Source organism: Aotus nancymaae, unplaced genomic scaffold (assembly GCF_030222135.1).
Source record: "Aotus nancymaae isolate 86718 unplaced genomic scaffold, 86718_ANA_hifiasm-v0.15.2.pri h1tg000036l, whole genome shotgun sequence".
NCBI classification, from domain to species: Eukaryota; Metazoa; Chordata; class Mammalia; order Primates; family Aotidae; genus Aotus; species Aotus nancymaae.
Window position 1 is genome coordinate 30,601,224 of NW_026988450.1, and position 26,788 is coordinate 30,628,011.

The window sequence follows — 26,788 nt, forward strand, 5'->3', positions numbered from 1 at the left end:
CCAACCTTAACTCTTGTTTTATATTTAAGAGATTCTAGACACTGAATAGATTTTCTCCTATGTTCTCTCAATTATTTGGAACTTACTTTTGAAAGGAAATATTAAAAGACTGTGGTGAAGGCTAAAGTTACAATCATTTTCTGAGTTTTACCTTACAATTTTTTTTTAACCCAAATCTCAGCTAGAAAACTTGGTATGGTTTAGGAAAATTATAACAAATAAATTGTATGCACTAGGATTAATTATTAGATGTTAGTTTATTAGGAACTATATTTATTAATCAAAGAAACTTTTTCAAAACCCTGAATACTGTTGGATACCATTTGGCATATATTATGAAATACTTCAGTATATGCCAAATGGTTGCATCCATTGGTTCCTTAAGGAGACTAATTGACATCCTTAATTAACTGTCTTGTTCCTGACCAAAAAAGGCTAGTTTAGTTTAGAAGCTATCTTGTCAAGTCTGCCTGGCTCTCAATATGACTGGCTTTTGGTTCTATAAGCTTATTTTGTCTGCAGATGACAGTTCCTTTTTCTATTTTTTCAACTTTCCCCCCAAAATAACATCTTAATGACAGTGGCGGGCACCTCAGTGACTCAACATACCCCACTTCTCTTCCTGTTTGAGTCATTTTGAATCTTTCCTTACAAGTATGAATAGAGCACCTACTATGTGAATACCATAGAGATGGGCTCTATATTATGTTATGTTGCCCAGGCTGATCTTAAACTCCTGGCCTCAAGCAATCCTCCCAGCTCAGTCTCCCAAAGTGCTGGGATTACAGGCATGAGCCACTGTGCCCACTCTCAAACTGTTGGTCACTTCCTTGGTCCCTTGGCTTCTAAAATAGCACCCTCTCTTGATTCTATTACCCCTCTGAGCATTGTTCCTTAGTCTTCTTTATTAGTCTTCTCCTGACAAGTCATTTAAATGTCAGTAATGCCCAAAGGTTCTCTAACTTCTGTTTTTCACTTCGTATACCCTAAGTCAGCTCATTCAGTCCAATGGTCTCAGTTAACATCTTAACCCCAACTCAGTCATCTATTTGGGGCTTAAAGGCTATAGTACGTTTCCAACTCTGTCAACCTAAGTAACAGCTGTAGGTTGAGTTCCCTGAAAAACAGACTAAGAATCTGCACCAGTTCATGCCTTATCTGAAACCCACAATCCAGTCATTCATAAGTGCTTGCAGTCCTCATCAGGCTACTCCACATCACTATGCCTTTGATCATGATGCTCCTTCTGCCTGGAATATTCTTTTATCCCACTGCCTTGCCACTAAGAAATGCATATTCATTCAAGACTTACTTCAAGTAGGAACCATCTATGCAATCTTCTCTGGCTGCTTTTATCCTTCTCAAGTCATCCTATTCTTTATTTATGGCCCCACTGTGCCCCAAGATATCATTATCCTATAATTCTTAATTATACTTTTTGTACGCAGATCTATCTGTTCTACTGGTTGTATTTTTCTTGAAGGCAGAAATGATGTCTGATTGATTTCTGAAGAGTGTGAAAGAAAGGACATTAATTAATGATGCTAACGGATGGGATTAATTAAGTTGCTAACGGATGGGATGAATCTGAAAAACAAACCATAAAACATAAAAGCTTGGTTTTGTGACTTTCTTCAGCAATGCCCAACAGCCTCAAGATAAAAGGGGAAGAGATAATATGAAATAGTCGGAGTAAAGAACTGAAAAGTTGGGTCATTGGAAGGATAAGGCATAGAGGAGACCGAGGCTCTCCGTGAGAGCTTTACTGAAATGGCTCCCCATAGGACAGCAGTCTCCAACCTTTTTGGCACCAGGGACTGGCTTCATGGAAGACAATTTTTCCACAGGACAGGGTGAAGGATGGTTTCTGAATGATTCAAGTGTCTCGTATTTATTGTGCACTTTATTTCTATTATTCTTACATTGTAATATATAAAGAAAAATGACTCACCATAATGTAGAACCAGTGGGAGCCCTCAACTTGTGGGTGATGGGAGACAGTGGCAGGTCATCAGGCATTAGATTCTTATAAGGAGCAGGCAACCTAGCTCCCTCATATGTGCAATTCACAATAGGGTTCACTCGCATGAGAATCAGATGCCGCTGCTAATCTGACAGGAGGCGGAGCTCAGGCAGTAGAGCTAGCGATGGGGAGAGGATGCAAGTACAGATGAAGCTTTGCTTGCTCACTGGCTGCTCAGGACCTGCCATGCGGCCCAGTTCGCTACAGGTTGGTAGCAGTCGGTGGCCTGGGGGTTGGGAACCCCTGCCATAGGGAGTGATCCATGTCCAAGGCAAATGCACCATTTGCTGGATGAGCTGCCAAGACAGAGGTGCTCCAGGAACTGGAAGAGAAAGGTCAGAATCAGTAATAGTGAGGCAGTGGAAAGGCAGGCAGGAAGGGAACATTTCAGAGCTCAAAATTTTGGAGATGACACAGTTTTGAGTGATAACAAAGTCCAAGGCACAGTCTTAAACGTTGGCAGCTTAAGTGGAGGGTAATGAAGATAAAGGTTGTTTCCACTTAAGAAATGGAAAATCTTTGATGTCAGGGATGGGGTGTTTATTATTACAGTGACTATATATCCTGGGTTTCCTTGGGTCCATCCTGGATGATGCCTGCTCTTTCAGCACAATTATTAATAACATTTCTCTCAAAGGTGCCCTTGTTTAGATGATGAATTATATGTTCACTTTAGTTCTTATTAACCTCCATGACAACATGATAATGCTTAGCGTGGCTAAGATGAACCTATTCTTCTGGACTTTGAGAGAAAAATCAGGCTGTCAAAATTAGAATTAAAATATAGTGGGAAATTCAAAGAACAGCTATTGCAATTTACCATGAGAAGATAATAATGAATGTATTTTAATAGTAGTGTATATCACAAAGAGAATTTTAAAAATTTACATTTATACATAATGTCATAGTTTTTCTTCAGTGTGCATTCTTTTTAGGAATTTCTACATTTTAAAGCATAGGATAAATTAAAACAAATTTTAAAATTATGTGACTAAATAATGTACAGTTAAAGGGGAACCCGTCGACTTAGAGATGTTCTGAAATATAATTGCAGCATTACATAGGATGAAGAACACAAGATGAAATTAGAGGGCCTAGGTCAGCCCTTTACCAGCTAACATGAACATAACCACATTAATTATCCTCTCTAAGCCTGATTCCTCACTGGTAAAAGTGGATAATAATATTCATCTGACCTCTCACAGGGGTTGTGGTGAGGACCAAATGAAATAATGGAAAATTTATTTAAAACTGTACTAATGTAAGCATATTAAGTGTCCTTTTAAAAAAAAAAAAAATCCAGGTGAATTATTAGTATTTTCGTTTTAAATTAACTTGAATATTTTATATAATTATAGAGTGAACAAATAAATTTGTCACCATTTAATAGATAAATGAATGAATTGCTCATGACCTACAAACTTATTTCATAAAAGGGGATGTGATGAAGATTGAGAATAACAGGAAAGCACAGTTACCTTGTTAGAAATCTGTCTTTTCCTTTTACATGAAAAATAGAGTAATTAGTGAACCAAAGGCCTGATGAGAAAATGAGGTAATTTTTGGAGACAGAAATATCCAATTCATTCTTTTGTAAGTGTTTTACCCATTGAAACCCCCAACCTAGTCATCAGAAGGTCAACTGTTTTATGAATTGACTCACTCAACCCATGTCAGAGGTTAGGAACTCTCTGGTGAGAACAGCTGTTGGTCATTCGTCTTTCCACATCAAAGACTCGGGAGATTCTTTAGTAAATTAGGGAGGTATTAAGGAGATGAAATTCGTTCCTAGTATAAAGAAAGTTTATTCCACAAAAGTAGTTATAGAGTTTCCCTATAATGAAAGCAGGAAGTATTAACAATTAATTGGAGCAGTAAAGCTTCCTAGAAAATCTGTTACCGATGGTGAAGCATATAAGATTATTTGATTTTTTTATTATACCTAGGACGTTTTATCCAAAGATTAAAAATATGTCAAAAATGATATTTAAAACACCACATATAAATTTACATTGGAAAATTCTTCATTTTTTCATGTAAAATACAGATTTTTCAGAAAGCAAACTCAACTTTATTAAAAAGTGACAACTATTTTTGCACACAGTTTGCAGTAAGTTGCAGCCAAGAATAATAGGAAAAGAATATAGACTTTTTGAAAATGATTATACTTTTGTAAGAAAGGAAATATATTTTAAATTTCACCTAAGGCCTAGGAGCTCTGCTAGGCATATTATATGAATTATGACATTTAATTATCATTTAACAATTTATAAGGAGGTGGGATAATTCCCACTTTCACTTTTTATTAAGGGCAGATTAGGTTAAGTTAGAAGTGAGGGTAGGCAGAATTCTCAAGATTCTCATCACCTTTCCCCCATTCCATTCCTCCGGTTATTTAATTAGACATTTATCTAGGTAGTGTTGGTGCGGGGAGGGGTTGCAGTTGTAATTAAAATCCCAAGTCAGTTGACCTTAAAACATGGAGATTATCCAAATGGGCCCAATCTAATCACTCTAGCCCTTTAAAAGGCAGATGCAGGAATCAAAAGAGAGTCAAAGTGTGAGAAGCTTCCTTTTGCTGCTTTGAAAAGGGAGGGACCACATGAGTGTGGGCAGCCTCTAGGAGCAGAGTGCGGACCCTAGCAGATAGCCAGAGAGTAAATGGGAGTCTTGGTCTTACAACCATAAGAAAGTGAATTCTTGGCTGATACCTGAATTTTGGGCATGGGAGAACCTAAGCAGAGGACCCAGTTAAGCCATACCAGACTTCTGAACTGCAGACTTGTGAGATAACAAATGGGTGTTCTGTTAAGTTGCTAAATTTGGGGCATTCTGTTATGTCAGCAACAGAAAACTCATACAGAAGCTCAAAGTTATGGAGCAATTAGTGGATCCAAGAAATATCCCATTCAGCTTAGAGTATTGTGATGAAAATAGATGAGAGCAAGACAAGCAGGTTGATTTGAAGAAATTTTGTTCATTAATTTTACCTCCATTCATTCATCTCCCAAATATTTATGACTACCTTCTATATGGCAGGCCTATTGCTGTAAAGGCTAGAGAGAAAAAATCCAGCCCCTTTCCTTAAAAAGTTCACAATTTAAGGGCTAGGGGCAGACAAACAAATGAATCGGTACAGTGTGTCTCTTAAATACTATAAAGAGATAGGCTGAGCCTAGTGTGGTGGTTCATGCCTGTAATACTAGTGCTTTGAGAAGCTGAGGTGGGAGGATCACTTAAGGCCAGGAGTTCAAGACCAGGCTGGGCAACAGAATGAGACACCTGTGTCTCCTAAAAAACCCCACAACAATTAGCAGGGTATGGTAGTGTGTACCTGGGGGGGTCTCACTCTCCTTCCCAAAGAACAGCCTGGGCAACAGAATAAGATCTCCAACTCTACAACAACAACAACAACAACAACAAATTAGTGACGTGGAGTGGTGCACACCTCAGCTACTCGGGAGGCTGAGGCAGGAGGCTCTCTTGAGCCCAGGAGTTTAAGGTTACAGTGAGCATACAGATCCCACCTCTGTACTCAAGTCTGGGCAACAGAGCAAGACCTTGTCTCAAAACAAAAACAAAAACAAGATAGGCTAGAGGTTATAGTAGCACAGATGCTTTTAGTCTGATTTCTTACCATTTTCTGTATGAGGCAGATAATGACCTCCAAAGATGTTTTTGTTCTAACCCCTAGAACCTGTGAATAGATTATTTTACATAAGAAAAGAAAATTGAGGATGCAGACGGAATTAATGTTGTTAATCAACTGACTTTCAGACAGGAAGATTTTACTGGATAATCCAGATAGGTTCAATGTAATCACAAGAGTCCTTAAAAGTAGAAGAGGGAGGCAGATGAGAAAATCAAATCAGTGTGACGTGAGAAAAACTGGACAGGCCAGCAATGGCTTTGAAGATAGAGGAAGTGGCCATAAGCCAAGGCATGTGGGGAGCTTCTAGAAACTGGAAAAGACAAGAAAATGGATTCTTATAATTTAAAAATGGGAAAATATTTGAAGAGACACTACAACAGAGAAAATACACCAATGGCCAATAAGGACATGAAAATATCATGCCCTTTTAACATCATTTGTTATTAGGGAAATGCAAAATGAAACCACAATGAGATACAACTATATACATAGAATGGCTAAAATGAAAAGATTGGTAATGTCAAATGTAGATGAGGATGTGGAGCAACTGTGATTCTCTTATGTTGCTGGTGGGAATACAAAATGGTATAACCACTCTAGACACGGTTTGGAAATTTCTTACAAGTTAAAGACACACTTACCACAGGCCCAGAAACCCACCTCCTAGTATTTATTCAAGAGATATAAATATACACGTCCAAACTGAGATCCAGATGTGAATGTTTACTGCAATTTTATTCATAATCAACCAAACTGGAGACAACCCATCAACTGGTAAATGGATAACAAGCTGTGGTACACACAGAGTGGAATATCACTCACGAATAAAAAGAAAGAAGCTATGAGCACACACAACAATATGAATGAGTCTTACAAACACTCTGCTAAGTTAAAGAACCTAAATACAAATGGCCACCTATTGTATGAGTCCATAAGGCATCCTAGGAAAGGCAAACTGTAGTGATGGAACATAGATCAGTGATTTACAGGGGCTGGGGATGGGGGCTTGAGGGAACTTTGGGGGATGATAAAAATATTACATATCTTGTTTGTGGTGGTGGTTACATAACTATATATATTTATACATATTCATTCATCGGTATACTTAAAGGAAGAACTTTTTTGTATGTAAATTACACTTCAGTAAACTTGATTTAAACTCCTTCCTCCCCATGTGGGCTGGGCACAGTGGCTCATACCTGTAATTCCAGCTCTTTGGGAGGCTGAGGCAGGTGGATCACCTGAGGTTAGGAGTTTGAAACCAGCCTGGCCAACATGGTGAAACCCCATCTCTACTAAAAATACAAAAATCAGCTGGGCATGGTGGCACACTCTTGTAATCCCAGCTATTCAGGAGGCTGAGGCAGGAGAATCTCTTGAACCTGGGAGGCGGAGGTTGCAGTGTGCTGAGATTGCACCATTACACTCCAGCTTGGGTGACAAGAGTGAAACTCCATCTCAAACAAAACAAGCAAAAAAAAAAAAAAAGAAAAGAAAGAAAAGAAAATAGAGCACATGGTTTAAACAAAGAATTGACCAACTTCCCAAATATAATCCCTCTCAAGAAACTACGGCTTCTTAAATACATAAGAGCAGAAAACTCATACACATTCAAAACTTTACAATTACTGCTCATGCATTAAAATTAAGCCGTAGTGTACATTTTCTTGTCTGGTCTGTGGAATAAATGTAAAAGTTAAGAAAGGATATTTTAATTAAATATAAGAACCCAGAGATTAAATAAGATAACCTGAAAGAAAAGCAGGAAATGTTCTCACATCATCCTCTTGGAAAAAAAGCACTCGGATAAACAGTTTGATGCACAGTGAATACTATATTGAGAATTGCACAATAGTGTGCTGAAATGAGTGTAATTTATCTCACTCAACATTCAGGAATAGACTTTTAAAGGACTTTTTTTACTAGAAAGAGAAACATTTTCAAGCCTCTAAAGTGCTCTAAGCTCCTCAGAGAAAAATGCTAAGTACAGGGTATTATTATTATTTCATGAGCTTGGGGCTTACTTTGACAGTCATTATAGTTGTTCCATTTATAATATGCTGGGATGGCTTCCATAAAGTGCATCTTTCGTATGTGCATTTGTAATTTATTAAAAGCACACACTCATTTTGGGAAATGCCCTTTCAGAGATAGGGGCATTGAAGTTGTGAGAAGGCAGCTACTTTGCCTAAATTACTCAGTGCCATCTGAGGGCATAGAGAGGGCCAGTCCCAACTGGAGCTCTTGGCATGATGTCTTCTGTTTCAAAATAGGGTCTCAGCAACTCTCTATGAATTATTTACATGAGAGATATTTTTGAGAATTTCACTTTGCGGACAGCTCTTTTGAGGATATAATTTGGCAAGGAACTATCATCGTTGTCTCTGATTCTATAAAGAGGCCTGAAGACTGTAATAGGAAAACTATTAGATTTGAAAAACGGAATTTTATTTTACTTACAAATTTTATAATCTATAGGAAAAAAAGACCAATCCAATTTTTGTTAATATCCTTCAATTGCATCATATTTCATGTGTAAATGCAGTGTGCTTCCCACCATTTTAATAAGCATTTCTGCTGCTGCTTCTCTTGGGGGTTCGTGATCGCTGTCAATAGACGTAAACTGTGAAGATGTGACAGGATGCTTCATCTCATTAAGATGCCATGCAGCCGGGATTCCTTCGTCTTCCTTCTTACATCTGATTTGTGCTCCTCAATATGACCTTTAAGGCCTTCGTTACTTTGCAAACACATTGCATGTCCCAAGGGCACATAATTAAATATGTCACATGCTTCCTATTACATATTAGTGTTTGCCTTTCAACATGCATTTCCTCTGTTCCACTGTGGGAAAATTCTCTTTTTCATAAGGCATTCTCGAATAAGTTCTCGGCACTTTGCACAGAAAAAATGTCCTTGATAAATTGTGGGAATACTTAAGGTCATGTGGGATTTCATCAGTCATGAGAATAACTGGTCTCACATTTTTTAAAGAGTACAGTCCACTTATACTAATTGTAGTATTGCCTTAGGCTTGTATTTCTAGAGTATAAAAGAACTCTCAAGATAATAGTTTCAGTTGTACCCTTTGCCAGTTAAAGTATGTCAATAATTTTTGAATAATGCTCTCTATAAAATGGCACAATAAAAAATAAAACCATTGCAAATGTATTTTGATAATCTTTGACATTAATAAATGGGCTTGAATAATTGCATACAGACTTGGTAGAGTTTCTATTAATTCCTTTTGAAAATGATATTTCCTATGCATGCTGTAGGATTTGGCAATTAAATAAATAAATGCACATGCCGTAATTGTTTATAATTTTGCTTTCATAACTTTAATAACTGAGTGTGAATTTTGAGCAACAAGATACAATTTCATTTTCTATGATTATTGTAAAAGATTGAAAAATATTTATAATAGATTTTTTCAAATTTATTTATTGAAATTAACAAAGAAACTTGTATGCATTTAGTATAAGTAGATTTTGAAGAAAATCAGGATTAGTGGCTCTGTTCCTCCACTTCATCATATTATCCTTTGTAAACTCAGTAAATTTTCTCCACCCAAGTAATCAACTGGATTAATCCAAGATGAAGCATTTGTGTCCTAATTAACAGGCCCATTTAATTAAATTGGATTTCACGATGGCTGACTTCTTCCTCATAGACAGACTAATAAAGAGATAGCAACAAAATCCAATTGAGAATCACATGATGATTGTGTTAAGAAATCAATAGGAAATGAGACGGTAACATCGAAGACCCAGAACCCTATAGAACAGTGCTTCCCAGATTTGATGAACTTAAAAATCACCCGGAGAGCCTGTTAAAACTGGAATTTCAATTCAGTCATTCTGCAGTGGGCCTGAGATTGATTCTTCATTTCTAACGAGCCCTCAGGTGATGCTGAAGCTGTTTGGAGAGAGGAACCATGTTTCAAATAGCAAGTTCACAGACCATTGTTGTATCGCAGTTTACTATTTGTAAAAGTGCTATTGGCCAGTGCATAGTTCTGCGGCACCACTCAAGGATGAGCTGCGTCTTTTTGTTGTAAAGGAAGACATACCTGAGGGAACTGTAGCAATGCACTGGGTTTCAAAATGTACCTTCTGGATTCAAATACACCGGTTTGGCTTCTCTCATCTTTGTCCCTCGCTGCTACTTTCACACCAACCTAATAGAACTGTCGTGAACTACAGCTATTAACTTTAGGCAGGATGGCTGGTATTGATTTTATTCTGAAATAGATCATTGGGTGATAGTGACGAGTGGAAAGTATGGAACTAAACATATTATGGACATAGTCACAACGGGTGACTTACTTGGAGGAATACGGGTGTGGAGGTGGTGCCAGACTTTGCTCATGGCTGCGTGTGTGCTTTTATGTGGCTTCCATCCCCTTAGATGGAATTGCACTGCAATGGACTTTTTACTTTTGCTTTTTCTCTAGACCATGGAATGAAGCTGTCATTTTCAATATTCTTGAATATGAGGACCTGCTTTTTTTTTTTTTTTTTTTCTATTTGGAGACCCGGTTTCACTGTGTCACCCAGGCTGGAGTGCAGTGGCACAATCTCAGCTCACTGCAGCCTCGGCCTTCCAGGCTAAAGTGATCCTCTGTCCTCAGCCTCCTGAGTATTGAGGACTAAGGTGTGACCTTAGATTGTCTATTTGTGCTTTATTAGATTTTTTGATGTATTCATTTAATGTAATGAACTTTCCTCTTAACATCACTTTTGCCATATCCCAGAGGTTTTGATAAGTTATGTTACTACTATCATTCAGTTCAAAGAATTTTTAAATTTTCATCTTGATTTCATTTTTGACCTGAAGATATTTCAAGAGAAGACTATTTAATTTCCATGTATTTGTATAGTTTTGAAGGTTCTTTTTGGAGTTAATTTTTGGTTTTAATCCACTGTGGTCAGAGAGGGTACTTGATATATTTTGATTTTCTGAAACTTATGAGACTTGTTTTGTGGCCTATCATATGGTCTATCTTGAAGAATGTTTCATGTGCTGATGAAAAATATGTGTATTCTATAGTTATTGAGTAGAATATTCTGTAAATATCTGTTAAGTCCATTTGTTGTAGGGTATAGTTAACTCCACTGTTTCTTTGTTGACTTTCTGTCTTTATGATCTGTTCAGCGCTGTCTGTGGACTATTGATGTCCCCACTATTATTATGTTGACATCTATGTCATTTCTTAGCTCCAGTAGTAATTTTTTTATAAATTTGGAAGCTCCAGTTTTAGGTGCATATATATTTAAGATTGTGATATTTTCCTGTTAGACTAGTCCTTTTATTATTATATAATGTCCCTCTTTGCCATTTCAAACTGCTGTTGCTTTAAAATCTATTTTGTTTGATATAAGAATAGCTACTCTTGCTGGCTTTTGGTATCCATTTGTATGGAATATCTTTTTCCACCTCCTCACCTTAAGTTTATGTGAGCCCTTTTGTGTTACTTGAGTCTCTTAAAGATAGCAGATACTTGGTTTGTGGATTTTAATCCATTATGTATCTTTTAAGTGGAGGATTTAGGCCATTTATATTTAATGTTAGTATTGAGATGTGAGGTACTATTCTATTTATCATGCTAGTTGTTGCCTGATTGCCTGAATGCCTTTCTTCATAGTGTTATTGTTTTATAGACTCTGTGAGATTTATGCTTTAAGAAGACTCTAGGCCAGGTGCAGTGGCTCATGCCTGTAATTTCAGCACTCTGGGAGGCCAGGGCAGGCAGATCAACTGAGGTCAGGAGTTTGAGACCAGCCTGGCCAACATGGTGAAACCCCATCTCTACTAAAAACACACAAAAAATCAGCTGGGTGCGGTGGCAAGCACCTGTAGTTCCAGCTACTCAGGAGGCTGAGGCATGAGAAGTGCTTGATCCCAGGAGGTGGAGGTTGCAGTGAGCTGAGATCACACCACTGCACTCCAGCCTAGGTGACAGAGTGAGACTCTCAAAGAAAAAAAACAAACAAACCTATTTTGGTGTGTTTCAAGGTTTTTTTTTTTCCTCAAGATTTAGAGCTCCTTTTAGCATGGCTTGGTAGTGGTGAATTCGCTCAGCATTTGTTTGTCTAAAAAAGACTTTTGTCTCCTTCATTTATGAAGCTTAGTTTTGCTGGATGCAAAATTCTTGGCTGACAATTTTCTTGTTTGAGTAGGCTAAAGATAGAACCCCAATCCCTTCTGGCTTATATGGTTTCTACTGAGAAGTCTGCTGCTAATCTGATAGGTTTTCCTTTATAGGTTGCCTGAATGCTTTTGCCTCATAGCTTTTAATATTCTTTCATTTGACTTGACTTTAGTTAACCTGATGACTGTGGCTAGGTGACAGTCTTTTTGGGATGAATTTCCCAGTTGTTTTTGAGCTTCTTTTATTTGGATGTCTAGGTCTCTAACGAGGCCAGGAAGTTTTCCTCAATTATATCCTCAAATAAATTTTCCAAATTTTTAGATTTCTCTTTTTCCTCAGGAACACCAAATGTCTTTAGGTTTAATCATTTAATGTAATCTCAAATTTCTTGGAAGCTTTGTTCATTTTTTTTAAATTCTTTTTTTTCTTTGTCTTTGTTGGATTAGGTTAGTTTGAAAGCTTTGTCTTCAAGCTCTGAAATTCTTTCTTCCATTTGTTCTAGCCTATTGTTGAAACTTTCAGTCCATTTCATATATCTCTAAATGTGTTTTTCATTTCCAGAAGTTGTAATTATTTTTTCCTTATGATATCTAATTCTCTGGAGAATTTTTTGTCCATATACTGTATTGTTTCAAAATTTCTTTAAGTTGTTTTACACTTTTCTCTGGTATCTCCTTGAGTAGCTTAATAATCAACCTCTGAATTCTTTATCTGGCAATTCAGAGATTTCTTTTTGGTTTGGATCCATTGCTTGGGAGCTGGTGTGATCTTTTTGGGGGCTTTATAGAACCTTGTTTTGTCATATTACCAGAATTACTTTTCTGGTTTCTTCTCTTTTGGGTAGACTATTTCAGTGAAAAGATGTGGAACTCAAGGGCTGTTGTTCAGATTTCTATGTCCCATGGGTTGATCCTTTGATGTGTTGCTCTCCCACTTCCCCTAGGAATGGGGCTTCCTGAGAGCTGGACTGCAGTGATTATTATTGCTCTTCTGGGTGTAGCCACCCAACAGGGTTACCAGGCTCTGGGCTGGTGCTGGACAATGTCTGCAAAGAGTCCTGTAATGTGATCTGTCTTCAGGTCTCCCAGCCCTGGATACCAGTGCTTGCTCTGCTGGAAGTGGCAGGGAAGTGAAGTAAACTCTGTGTGAGTCCTTGGTTGTAGATATGTTTAGTGTGCTGGATTTCTTGAATGCTGATTATGCCAGCAGTAAAGTTGTCATGTGGACAGACTCAGGACCTCTGGTGAGCCAGGATGCTGCAGGCAGTAGAATTAGCTGTTGTTTTCTCCTTTCTGGGAGCAGGGTTATTCTGTTGTTAGTTGATATAATGACCTGATTTGGTTGGCCTCCAGCCAGGAGGTAGCACTTTCAAGACAGCACCAGCTGTGGTAGTAGAAGGGGAATGTAAGCTTGCCCTAAGTTGGGCAGGGTAAATATTCGGGTTTCTCGGGCAATGGGCAGGGTCATAACGCTCCTAAGAGTTACATATTTTGTGTTTGGCTACCAGGTGGATAGGGAAATATCATCAGGTAGGGGCAGGGGTAGGTGGGCCTGAGCTTAGACTGTCTTTGTGCAGGGCTTGCTGCAACCATTGTGGGGGATGGGAAGGTGGTTTTTCAGGTCAATGGGGTTATGCTCCAGAAGGGATTATGGCTGTCTCTGCAGGGCCATATAGTTCACAAGGGAAGTGGGGGAAAGCTGCTAGCAATAGACCTCACCCAACTCCCACATAGTTGATGAAGCCGGTCTCACTCCCTCAGTGTCCCACTAACAGCAAGAAGTTTAGATCCAGGCAGCCTGCACATGGGACTCAGACCTTGCTCCAGGTTGTATGCTTCCTTGTTGAGGAAGCAAGCATGGCTTTTGGGCCTTGCACCTCCTTGTCTGCCCATGATGTCAGCAGCAGCTCCTGTGCTTGTATCTGTAGCAGTTCTTGTTCATACCCTAGATTCTGCTCAAGAAAATGTGTGCCCATTTGAAAATTGTTACAAAGCTCAGTTGGGAGCTTCTTTTGACCTGTGACTCCTCCACAATTCTGTTGGCCTTCCCCAAGGGCCCCTGTGAGATATAGTCAGGGATGGCTTCCCTGGGCTTGAGCTGGGGACTGAGACTGCCTACAAGGCTCTTTCTGCTGCTGCTTCTACATTTATGTTTCATGTGGCTCCCTAAATTCTCTTTAGCTCTAGATAAGGTTAATTCTTCCTCCTGTGATCTGGATTTTCAGTTTCCCCAGGGAGGATGTGTGTTCAGAGGCAGATTTTCCCCTCTCACACTTTGGGAACTCACAGTTTTTGCCTGTCTCATGGAATTTGCAGCGGCATACCACTTCTTTCAAAGGATCTGTGAAGTTGTTTGCATTTTCTGGTACATTCCTGTGGTGGTTCTTTGAGCAAAAGTTCACGGCGTGAGTCTCTACATGCTGTTCTGTCCATATGAGTGGGAGGTGCACAGTAGCCTTGTCTCCTATGCACCATCTTCCTTTCTTGCCTGGAGCCACTTAAGATAATCTGGCTGATGAATCTCCTCCTTCATCACACGACATTTATAGGTACTTCTGTTTTTGTCTTCCAGGATGACTGATTCCCTGTGAAGAGTAGAGAGCCAGGAAAAACTGGAGATAATGGACTTATACAGAATCCAGAAATGAAAGGCTCCTGAAAATTAATATTTTAAAAATAAGAAATAAGGGATGGTTGTTTTTTCCTTAACATAATAAATGATGAGGAACTGACCAAAGAATTAGAAGATTCTGGCCAGGCACGGTGGCTCACGCCTGTAATTCCAGCACTTTGGGAGGCCGAGGCAGTCAGATCACGAGGTCAAGAGATCGAGACCATCCTGACCAATATGGTGAAACCCCGTCTCTACTAAAAATACAAAAATTAGCTGGGCATGGTGGTGCGCGCCTGTAGTCCCAGCTACTCAGGAGGCTGAGGCAGGAGAATTGCTTGAACTCGGGGGGCAGAGGTTGCAGTGAGCCGAGATCACACCACTGCACTCCAGTCTGGCGCCTAATGATGGATCGAGACTCTGTCTCAAAAAAAAAAAAAAAAAAGGAATTAGAATATTCTATTTCAAAGATTCTTGTGAATGCCTCAAGATAGTTTTCTGTTTCTACTTATTTTCTTTGGCTGGGTGATGTTTTCCTATAAATATTAAAACAAAGGCAACAGTAATATGTAAAATCTTGGCAAGTCCACGAAGTTTCTGCCACCAACAGATTTATGTTTTCTGATTTTTTATTTTGAGACGGTCTCACTCTGTCACTCCGGCTAGAGTGCAGTGGCATAATCATGGTTCACTGCAGCCTTGACTTCCTGAGTGCAGCCTCCCAAGTAGCTGCGACGACCAGCACACACTGTTACACTGACCTAATTTTTTTATTGTTATTTTTTGTAGAGTCAGGGTCTGACAGTGTTGCCTAGGGTGGTCACAAATTCCTGGGCTCAAGCAAGTCTCCTGCCTTGACTTCCCAAAGTGCTGGGATTACAGGTGTGAGCAACTGCGCCTGGCAGATTTCCATGTCCTGAAATAACAAATCAGTGTCCAATCTGTGATGTGTTCTCTATGACTCATCTCCTTTTCTTCCTAGGCACTCAACTGTTGACTTTCTCCACCCTCCATTGCTGTTCACTGTGGCCATGTGACTGAGTTAGCTAATGGAATGTGGGAAGAAATGTGTTCCTTTTCTAAGACTGTCTCATAAAAACTTGCTCACAAGTCTACACATGCCCTTTTCCCTCTTGTGATTTACTGGAGAGGACAAGAAGATCAGGAGAAGGGAGGAGCCACAATGGAAGAAGCCTCGGTCCATGAAGGATGTGGCAGAAAGCCTCCGAAAGGAAACTCAACATTGGACTGCAATGTTAGAGAAAACTGAATACACATTTTGGATTTGTTTGTAATGCAGTAAGTCTACTCTATGTAGCACAGGTGGAAATAGGAAGACAATCTAGTTTTGATGCCTACACTTCATTGGGGAGCAGGACCAAGTTTTCATATTTGAATATTGGATGCCTTATTTTATTAGGCGGTTTATAAACCTTTGCTGAAGATAAGTGAATTTGGTGCTGCTATCCAGATCCTGCTCCTCATCCTGAGCCAGCCCAAAGGATGACAAGCTAAGAACCCATGTCCTGCTCAGAACTTTATCCCAAAAGAAATAGAACTGTTTCATATTTTTTAAAAAAATTGTCATGTATTTGTCTATACCTATTGTTAAGGAATGTTGTAGAATAGAGGTCTGAATGAATTTGCTTGTTAATATTTTTCTTGAAGGACTTTTTCTGTTTCAATCTAAAAGACATTTTTATTTAGCAGCAAGAAAGGGGCTGTCATCACTGTCTCAGTCCATTTTGTGTTGCTATAACAGAATACCTGAGCCTAGGTGATTTACAAAGAACAGAGATTTATTTGTCATTTCTGGAAGCTAGGAAGTCTAACATGAAGGTGCCAGCAGGTTTGTTGTCTAGCAAGTGCCTAGTCTCTGCTTCCAAGATGGTGCCTTAAATGCTGCATCCTCTCGAGGGAAGAAACATTCTTCTCTGTGTGGCAGAAGAGCCAAAGGAGACCAAAAGTGGGTAAGGATTCACCCTTTCCTAAGGTGAATCCTATCCACGAGGGTAAAGCCCTCATGGCCTAATCACCTCTTTAGAATTGTATCTCTTAATACTATTACACTGACAATTACATTTCAACATGGGTTTTGGAGGGGACAAACATTCAAACCACAGCAATCACTTATTTCACTTATTTTGGAATGGCATCTGTTTAATGGCTAGGAAGCAGGAGAAATGGATTCTCTCTATGCTAAAACATACATTGGGCTTAGTCTCTTTCTCCAAGAAATTTGCACTTTCTGAGAATAGAGGGGGAATTATCTTCTATGATGGCTTTGAGAATCTTCTCTTCATACTAAAGAGGTCCTGATAATATGTAGAATCCTTCTGTTTCTTGAGAGCTCACACTCTGGACTAGGTAGGCTACCTACAGAAGGACTTTTCATTTGAAGACTTTTGTTTTGTTTTGTCTTTTGCTACATCAAAATGGTGATGTGATCAGTTATCAAACAATGCTTAAATTCCTAATTCATTGCATAAGGTATCTGAGTAGACAGTGCATAGATACTCAAATAGCGATAGTTCCTGCTTTTTGTAAACCTGTTCTGCAGACAGAAAAATATCACTAATGTAGACTTGAAAAAAACACAGTAAAACCACACAGGTGTCAAATTTAGAGCAGATGGCAGCACTTGCAAAGAAAAAAATCTTTTGTGTGGGAGGATGAAAGCATGCTGAGAGAGTATCCCAAAGAATAGAGGCAAGAAATCTATGTTAGCCCTGCTATTTCTCGTTAAGAATTCTTCATCCAGAGGCTTCTTTGGCTCTGTGAAGGCTGCATCATGGTCACTATAGGTATTCATGGGATACTGACATGAGGGTTGCCTTTATGGAACAGTGTAAATGGCAGCTCCATCCTTCTGGATTAGCGCCAAAACCTCAGTCATCCTCATATTCTGTCATCCTCTCACATTTGTACTCAATCTGTCAAGAAATCTTGTTGGATATACCTTTAAAACGTCTCTCTTACCTACACAATCTCCCACCTTGACTGCTGCAAGCCTAGACTAAACCTCTCAGGTCTTGCTTTGATGATTGCAGTAGCTTCCTAACTGATCTCCCTGCTTCAAGCACTTGCCCTTCTACATTCTTTTTTCCCTGCAGAAGCCATAGTAATCCTCTCAAATTATGTCACTCCTCAGTTAAATTCTACAGCGACTTCCCAAGTTAGTCTGTTGTGATCTGCAGCAGTACATGACGGGCCCCCGGACCTCTGCGACTCCATCTTCAGGCCCTCTCCTCATTGCCCACCTCGTTCCAGCCATACTGACTGTCTGTCCTGCTTCTCTGTAAACACATAGAGCATGCCCTTTCTCACCTTCTACCTGCTGCCTTAATGCTCTCCCCGTTGTGTATTCCTTAGGAAACGATAACTGCTATAATGAGTAGATCCAGAATTCTAGGATGCCTCAAACACAGTGAACATCTTTCTCATGAATAGTGTTGGGTGGGTGGACAGCTCCAAGGGGAGTCCTTCCCCATGTTGTCATACAGCCACCCAGGCTAGAGGAAGTTGTGTCATCTTCAACATGAGGTTTCTGTGGTTACTCAGGAGTGTCTCCCTTTACAAGGCAGAAGGGGGAAAGAGCACAGAGGGGAAGCTTTTTGTTGGACAGGCTGAAAGTGTCACAGCTTCCAGCATGAGTTGGAATGCAATGAATTAGGAATTTAAGCATTGTTTGATGACTGATCACATCACCATTTTGATGTACCAAAAAAAAAAAAAAAGTCTTCAAATAAAAAGTCCTTCTGTAGCCATCACCTCCAAACTTCCCAGCAAGGGAGCTGGGACGTGTAGCTCAGTGTGGACCAGGAAAGTAGAAAGATTCTAGAGAGCAGCTAGCCCCCTCTGCACTGTAGTAACCACATGGGTTTGTCCATCACTTTCTTTAGGCTGGTTCTTAAATATCACCTGAGTGAGAGCTTCCAGTTACTATGCAACCACAGCACGCCATGCCTGTACTCACTGTTCCTTTCCCCTATTTATTTTTTTCCATAGCCCTTATTGCCACTACATATTTGTTCTTGATTTTAAAAAATTGTTTCTCTCCTGTAGCAGGTTGAAATGTGGCTGCCTAAAAGATATGTCCATGTCCTAATCCCAGAGCCTGAGGTTGTAACTTTATTCAGAAAAAAAAAATTTTTGCCCAGGCAATTAAGTTAAAGATCTGGAGATGAGATCATCTTTTATTACCTAGGTGGATCCTATATCCAGAACAAGTCCTGATAGGAGACTGGAGAGAAGACACAGTGGGGAAGGCCACATGCAGGAGGCGGAGCTTAGAGTGCTGCAGCCACAGCCAAGGAACTCCTGCAGCTATCAGGAGCTGGAAGGAAGGAAGGAAGGACTCTCCCCTGGAGCCTTTAGAGGCATTGCAACCCTACAAGCTACAAATTGATTTTGAACTTCTGGCCTCCAGAACCGTGAGAGAAGAAATTTCTATTGTTGTAAACCACCCAGGGTGTAGTAATTTGTTACATCAGCTGTGCAAAACTAATACATCTCCCCTACTATAATTTAAGCTTCTGCAGGGTAGAGATTTTCTTTCATTTATTATCGTAGTTTCAGTGCAGAAAACACTGCCTGGCATGTAAATACTTGTTGAATGAATGAGTGAGTGGAAATAGGAAAATGAATCTCCAGCCTACTCTGGAGATGTAATTTTTAAAAATAGTTTTTATAGCCATTATGAAATTGCCTGCCCCAGAGGACCATTTTTTTTTCTAGTTTATCCTCCTTCTGAGACAGTATGTGTGGTGCTTAAGAACTGAGACTCTGAACTTAGACAGACTTGGAGTAAAACTCCAGCTATGGAATCACTGACAAGTGTGGTATTGGACAAGTTAATTAATACTCCTAAGCCTCAATTTCTATATTTGTTAAAATAGGCCATTTGCATAATATTGGTGGGAAGATTAAATGAGATAGTAGATACACAGTCCACTCATTGTTTATTGCATTTATAGGGAATGCCGAAGATTTTACAGACTCAATTATTCTTTCATTTTGAATTCCTTTAAAATAACATTCATTGATTGTAACATTTCTTTACTAAGAATTTCGATGAAGTAAGCCCTCTCTATCCACAAAATACCCTACTGTAGTATTTTAGGATTGCAGAATTACTTCTATGTAACCCATATGAGCCATGACAATGTTGTACTAAATATGGGCACACTGCTGGGAATTCCAAGTTGTAAAATGAAATCAGCTCACCCTGAGCAGCCTGCCTTGCCCTCTGTCTCTTGCTTGTCTGCCTTTGGGTTTGTTGTGCTCAACATGATCTGTCACAATTTTTGCTATCTCATGAAAACAAATGATGTTTTTGCTGTTTATGTTGTGATTTCGTGCTTAAATATCACATACTGATATTGTATGCCACTCAGAGAGACAACTTTTCCATAATAAAATCACTAATTTGCATATATTAGCATAGAAGTGGCACAACAAACAAAAATTCATAAGCTACCACATCACTACAGCAAATAGATAGATGTAGAAATAAACCTGAAAGAAGATCTTTACAAATATGAAGAGGTGGCTGGATAAAACTTTGAGGTGTTGCTATACAGGGAGTGAGGAAGGTGGTGTCTTTAGAAGGCAAGGTAAATGGTCTTGATCACTTTCATTATTTTGTTCCCTGAACATAAAAATAGTTATTAGGTTTTCATTAATTCACTCTCAGCCTCACTCAGTCTCTTTAATTCTCTTCTAAGGTCCTACATTTCTCAAGGGCAAGGTTATATAATCCTTGGGTTTGGAGACAGAATATTTGGCACTTAATCTGAAGGCCTGACTCTGGCCAAGGAAATCTTAAGAGCACTCTCCAGCCCCGAGTTCTGTCTTAGCAGCTTCCTTTCTGTTTTTCAGAGTTAGTTCAACACGGAGACTCCGCTGCTTCCTTGGCGTCAGGATGCATTTTCCAAGATCTTTTTTTTTTCTTGCAACAGGGTCTTGTTCTGTCATCCAGGCTGGAGTGCAGTTATGTGATCATGGCTCACTGCAGCTTTGAACTCCTGGGCTCAAGTGATCCTCCCTCCTCAGCCTCCCTAGTAGCTATAGCTCAGACATATGCAACCATATTTGGCTAATTTTTAATTTTTTTTATTTTTAGTAGAGATCAGGTCTTGCTGTTGTCCAGGATGGTCTCCAACTTCTGGGCTCAAGCAATCCTCCTGCCTCAGGCTCCCAAAGTGCTGGGATTACAGGCATAAGCCATGGCACCTGGCCCCAGATTTTTATTTAGCTGACTTCTTCAGAGAGGCTTCCTTAAATTCCAGCTCACATATCATCTTGGTTTCATTCTTTGCCCAGCATTAATATTGTTCTTGGGGTGTGTGTGTGTGTGTGTGTGTGTATGTGTGCATGTTTGTGTGTATGCGTGTATGTGCATGTGTTTGCCCATTCATGGGTGAATTGGGTATATCCCCACCCTATTAAAAAATAAGATCCATAAAAAGAAAACCCTGTCTGTCATGTTCCCAGCTGTCTGTATACCCACTGTTTAAAATACTTCTTAGTACCTAGTAAATGCTCAAGAAATACATACCAAATATAATCAAGGCAAAAACTTCCCATATGTTTATTTTATTGATAATTTCTCTTCTCAGTCCTAGATAGTACAAATTCTGACTTCCAGATTCCAAATTCAGTCAGAGGTACTCCAAATTCTGACTTCTGGAACTGCAGAATAACACACAACATTAGCATGTAATATTTAGCGAGGGAATACCACCACCTGTAACACTGCACACAGCTGTTGGCCAGTTTGGTGAGGAGATTCATTCAAGTGAATGTTGTCTTGCTACCAGCATCTCTTTCACTTTGGGATTCCAGAGGGAGAGACACCCTAACAAAGAAGAGCCAAGGACAGCTTTATTATTAGCATTGATGGCACCTGAGATCACAATGGAAGTTTGCCGATAAAACACACCAGAGTAAGGCGAGGCCCCTGGCCTGAGATGTGTGTGGGAGAGGTGGTACCATCTGACAGCGTTCTCTTCCCAGGCTCAGGTAAAATCTTGGAATCTTCTTATTCTTCAGCTAACAACATGATACAAATTATAGTAAATGCATGAAACGCAGAACGATAGGGCATTGGCTCAGGGTCCTTTCATACGGGTGAGGCTCCTGGGTCTTTTACTATTCCAAACATGGGGATTTAGAAAGAAGAATCACACCCAGTAAGCCTATCTCTAGATAAACTATGGGGTGGACTCTCAAGAAGTTAAACATGTATTTACTGGATGACCTAGCAGACCCACTCGTAGGAATTTACCCAAGATAAGTGAAAACGTGTTCACAAAGACTTGCATTTGAATGTTCCTAGCAGCTTTACTCATAATAGCTAAAAACTAAAATCAAAAAAATAGTGCTGGTGAAGTGATAAGCAAATTGTAGTATATGCATACAATGGAATATTATTCAGCAATTAAAAACTCCATTGAAATATACGGTATCATGGATGAATCTTAAAAAGCATTATATTGAGTGAAAGAAGCCAGGTAAAAAAGGCTACTTACAATGTGATTTCATTTATAAAACATTCCAGGGGGAAAAAAACCCACGAAAACAAACTATAGTGACAGAAAGCAGAGTATTTGTTGTCAGGAGCCGGGAGAGGGGAGAGTTAGAAGATTGTTTGCACAAAGGAATGTGCAATTTTTTTTTTAATGAGCATTTTTTTAATGAGCATTTTTTTAATTACCAATGATGTTTCAGGATTTGAAATCATTAGGAATTCTTCTATTAATAGCCTCTTTATATGCTTTGACCAACTTTATTAGGTTGTCTTTTTATAATTTCTTCATTCATTTTCATATATATGCCCTTAATATTTTCTCCAAGTCCGTAATTTTAACTTCCATCAGTCTTTTCTTTGTGAACATTTTATATAGCATGTTGTTTCATAGAATATTTGGATTTTTAAAAAAGATTTTAAAATTATGACTCCTTTTCTCTTGCAGATGAAATTTAAAATCAACTTATACTTAAGCATTTGTGGATGAAATTACATAGTCTCTGGGATTTACCTAAAACACTGATAACAGTGTAAAGAGGCATAAATGGGCAAAATATTGGACATTTTTTAAGCTGACAGATAAATCAAAGTTCATTATTTTTCTCTATTTTTGTGTATATTTAAAGATATTCACACTGAAAAGTTTCTGGTCTCTTTCTATTTTCTTTGTTGTTTCATATTGTATTTTTTTTTTTTTATTACATTTTAGGTTTTGGGGTACATGTGAAAAACATGCAAGGTTGTTGCATAGGTCCACACGTGGCAGTGCGATTTGCTGCCTTCCTCCCCTTCACCCATATCTGGCATTTCTCCCCATGCTATCCCTCCCCAACTCCCCACCCCCCCCGCTGTCCTCCCACTCCCCCACAACCGACCCCCGTGTATAGTGCTCCCCTCCCTGTGTCCATGTGATCTCCTTGTTCAACACCCGCCTATGAGTGAGAACATGCGGTGCTTGATTTTGTGTTCTTGTGTCAGTTTGCTGAGAATGATGGTTTCCAGGTTCATCCATGTCCCTACAAAGGATGCGAACTCCTCGTTTTTAATGGCTGCATAATATTCCATGGTGTATATGTGCCACATTTTTCCTGTCCAGTCTATCATCGATGGGCATCTGGGTTGGTTCCAGGTCTTTGCTATTGTAAACTGTGCTGCTATGAACATTCGTGTGCATGTGTCCTTATAGTAGAACGATTTATAATCCTTTGGATATATGCCCAGTAATGGGATTGCTGGGTCAAATGGAATTTCTATTTCTAGGTCCTTGAGGAATCGCCACACTGTTTTCCACAGTGGTTGAACTAATTTACACTCCCACCAACAGTGTAAAAGTGTTCCTATTTCTCCACATCCTCTCCAGCATCTGTTTTCTCCAGATTTTTTAATGATCGCCATTCTAACTGGTGTGAGATGGTATCTCAATGTAGTTTTGATTTGCATTTCTCTAATGGCCAGTGATGATGAGCATTTTTTCATATGCTTGTTGGCCTCATGTATGTCTTCTTTTGTAAAGTATCTGTTCATATCCTTCGCCCACTTTTGAATGGGCTTGTTTGTTTTTTTCTTGTAAATCTTTTTTAGCTCATTGTAAATTCTGGATATCAGACCTTTGTCAGATGGGTAGGCTGCAAAAATTTTTTCCCATTCTGTTGGTTGCCGATTCACTCTATTGACTGTTTCTTTTGCTGTGCAGAAGCTGTGGAGTTTGATTAGGTCCCATTTGTGTATTTTGGCTTTTGTTGCCAATGCTTTTGGTGTTTTGATCATGAAGTCCTTGCCTACGCCTATGTCCTGAATGGTTTTGCCTAGGTTTCCTTCTAGTGATTTTATGGTGTTAGGTCTTATGTTTAAGTCTTTAATCCATCTGGAGTCAATTTTAGTGTAAGGTGTCAGGAAGGGGTCGAGTTTCTGCTTTCTGCATATGGCTAGCCAGTTTTCCCAACACCACTTATTGAACAGGGAATCCTTTCCCCATTGCTTGTTTTTATCAGGTTTGTCAAAGATCGGGTGGTTGTAGATATGTTGTGTTGGCTCCGATGCCTCTGTTCTGTTCCATTGGTCTATATCTCTGTTTTGGTACCAGTACCATGCTGTTTTGATTACTGTAGCCTTGTAGTAGAGTTTGATGTCTGGTAGTGTGATGCCTCCCACTTTGTTCTTTTTGCTTAGAATTGACTTGGCTATGCGGGCTCTCTTTTGGTTAGGAATGTGCAATTTTTGAAGTCATGAGAAATGTTCATGATAGCAGTGGTGGATACACAGCAGTATACATTTGGCCAGGCTCATCACAAATTTAAAATAAAACTAGTGTATTTTATTTTATATTAATGCTATTTCTCAAGAAAGCTGATTATATATGTATATGTCCACACATATAAATACATATATCTTCTATGAATACTCTGGGATCCTATTCAAAGATTTAGCACTTCTCCTTTTGAAGAACAGGGGAAGATGGAGGAAAAAGAGAGGATTTTTGTTCCCATTTAAAGGAACAGCCTCTGGGGCATGTTCTAACAAAATCACAATGGGTGACATACTTTCTGTTTCACTCAATGTGGGTCTGAATGGTTCTTCTTATTTCACAATTTAGAATTACAAATTCTTCTTTGTGTTCTTTAATGACATGTTTTCTAGCTAGGATTTTTTCTCTTTTAAATAGGGCTGGGAGATGGATGAGGAGCATGAGATGGGAGTGAGGGGCTCCGGGTTATGTGCCGGCTAAGAAACAGGAAGTGGATCGTGAAGGATTCCCATGGTTTGTGTGAGTAAATTGTGACCTGAACTTGCTGTGACTCAGCCTGATGCATCCCTTACATATTTAGAGCTCTCCCATCATGAAGCCCTCAATTACACAAAGATCCTCACTACTGTGATTTTGGGTAGGGCCTGTGCTTTAAACCAGGAATTGTTAGAGTGCCCCTTTGATCTATTCATACCTTTAAGTTGGGAGGGAAATCCTGATCGTGAATTTTGTCAGTGCTGTTAACAGAAATGATTATTTTAGATCTTAGAGCAAAGTTTGCTTGGGTTTTGGCTTCAACTCATCTGAACTAAATTACAGATGACGGGAAAAAATTAGGTCCTGCCTTATATATACATTTTTGGACTGTTTCTACGTGATAAATATTTGTACCTATTCAACCTAAGTTCAGTAGTTGAAAATTTAACAGAATGAAGGAAAATGTGTAAGTCAATCCAAGTAGACAGACTTGGATTGCCAGACCTTTACTAGGTTAAGTAACACTCTTACTTTGGTAGGTATCAAATAAAACAAGGTCTACGCTCTAGATTTACTGCAGCAGATAGATGTATGTACATCTGAAACCAGAAATAGCTACAATTTAAAAGGCCGGGATTACAGCCTTCCACCCTCTCCCCTCTGTAAAGTTAGGATTGAAAAGACATATTCTGTTTAGTTTTATTTTGTCAATTATACCTTTTAAATATATGGGAAATTATTTTGATCAGTTGTATTTGATGTTCGACTTGAAAAAAGAAAGAAGTTTCCCTTTAAAGCTTAACTATTATTATTCCTATTTCAATCTGCTATGTTTGAAGGGAGGCAGCTATTTGCAACCATTGCTAAACCTCATGGCTTCCAAGATTTGACCACGCCCAGTCACAACTCTATGCAAGCTAGTCTGGTTCCGCCATCTAGTGGCTTTCGTCTTGAACTACCTTGGTAGGGCATTACCTAGTTTGGTCGACTCAAACCTGAGAATTAATTTTAATTTAATGCCATGTGATTAGCTTTGGCCTTTACAACCTTTCATTCCTATTTACCACCTGTGTGATTTGAGGACAAATATTTAACATTTCTGTGACTCAGTTCATTCATCTGTAGAATGGGGATAAGGACCCATGGCTTTCATGAGGCTCATCTGAAATAATGTACAGAAAACACTTAGCAGAGTGCCTGGCACAGGTAAATCCTGGAAAAAGATTTGATGTTGTTATATTTATAATTATAATTATACAGATCTAGAACTTAAAAAAATAGACTAAATTATGGGAAATCAAGTTATGGATATGAGTATTCCAGAATAAATTAAGTATATAATATTTAAAGCTTGGAAGAGGAACAAGTTTATTTAGGCTTTCCGTGTCACTGCCAACAAATGCATTACTGCAATTATACTTTCCTCCTTCCAAGCCTTTCCCCACCTCATACTGAATGTTCCCATCGCAGCAGACAGCTCTTTACTCCGTATGCATTTTAACGCCTTTCTTCATCTTTCTGGAGTTTCTCTCTCACATTTTTACACTTCACAATCTTTAACTCCCAACTCAAATGTCAGCTTCCCTTGCTGTGAAGTGGAGTTTAATCCTGTGTGGCCCTTTATTCTCATCTCTGTTATAGCATCTGAACAGACAGGCTGCACACAAGTGGACCGAGTGGGGTACGTGCAGCCCAGCCACGTAAGATGAGGCTGAAGTCCCTTCCATGATATAGTGTGTATTATCTTTGCATCTTCTCTCTCTCTCACCTCAATGCCTAATATAAAAACTTCACACAATAGGTGCTTCACTAAAGCTTGTTGAACTGAGATAAGAGCTTAGCAAATATCTGACAGTGACTTTTTAGGAAGGCTGACTCACAGAGGCTTCTAACATATATTGGACTAAATTAGCCCAGTGGTTTGAGTGGGCAGATTGGGCCCATCAAAATAGTCTTTTAAATTAAATAACTAGGTTGAGTGTGGTGGCTCATGCCTTTAATCTCAGCAGTTTGGGAGGCTGAACTGGGTGGATCACTTGCAGCCTGGAGTTTGAGACTAGCCTGGCCAACATGGAGAAACCCATCTCTGCTAAAAA

General features: G+C 39.2%; 1 long non-coding RNA gene across 1 annotated transcript; it reads left to right on the forward strand.

Moving 5' to 3' along the window:
• Nucleotides 1-14,045: 14,045 nt before the first annotated feature.
• LOC135278019 (uncharacterized) lies at nucleotides 14,046-19,784 on the forward strand. Its single transcript, XR_010345568.1, has 2 exons — nucleotides 14,046-16,409; nucleotides 18,647-19,784. It is a non-coding gene; the product is annotated as an uncharacterized LOC135278019 (long non-coding RNA).
• The last annotated feature ends 7,004 nt before the right edge of the window (nucleotides 19,785-26,788 follow it).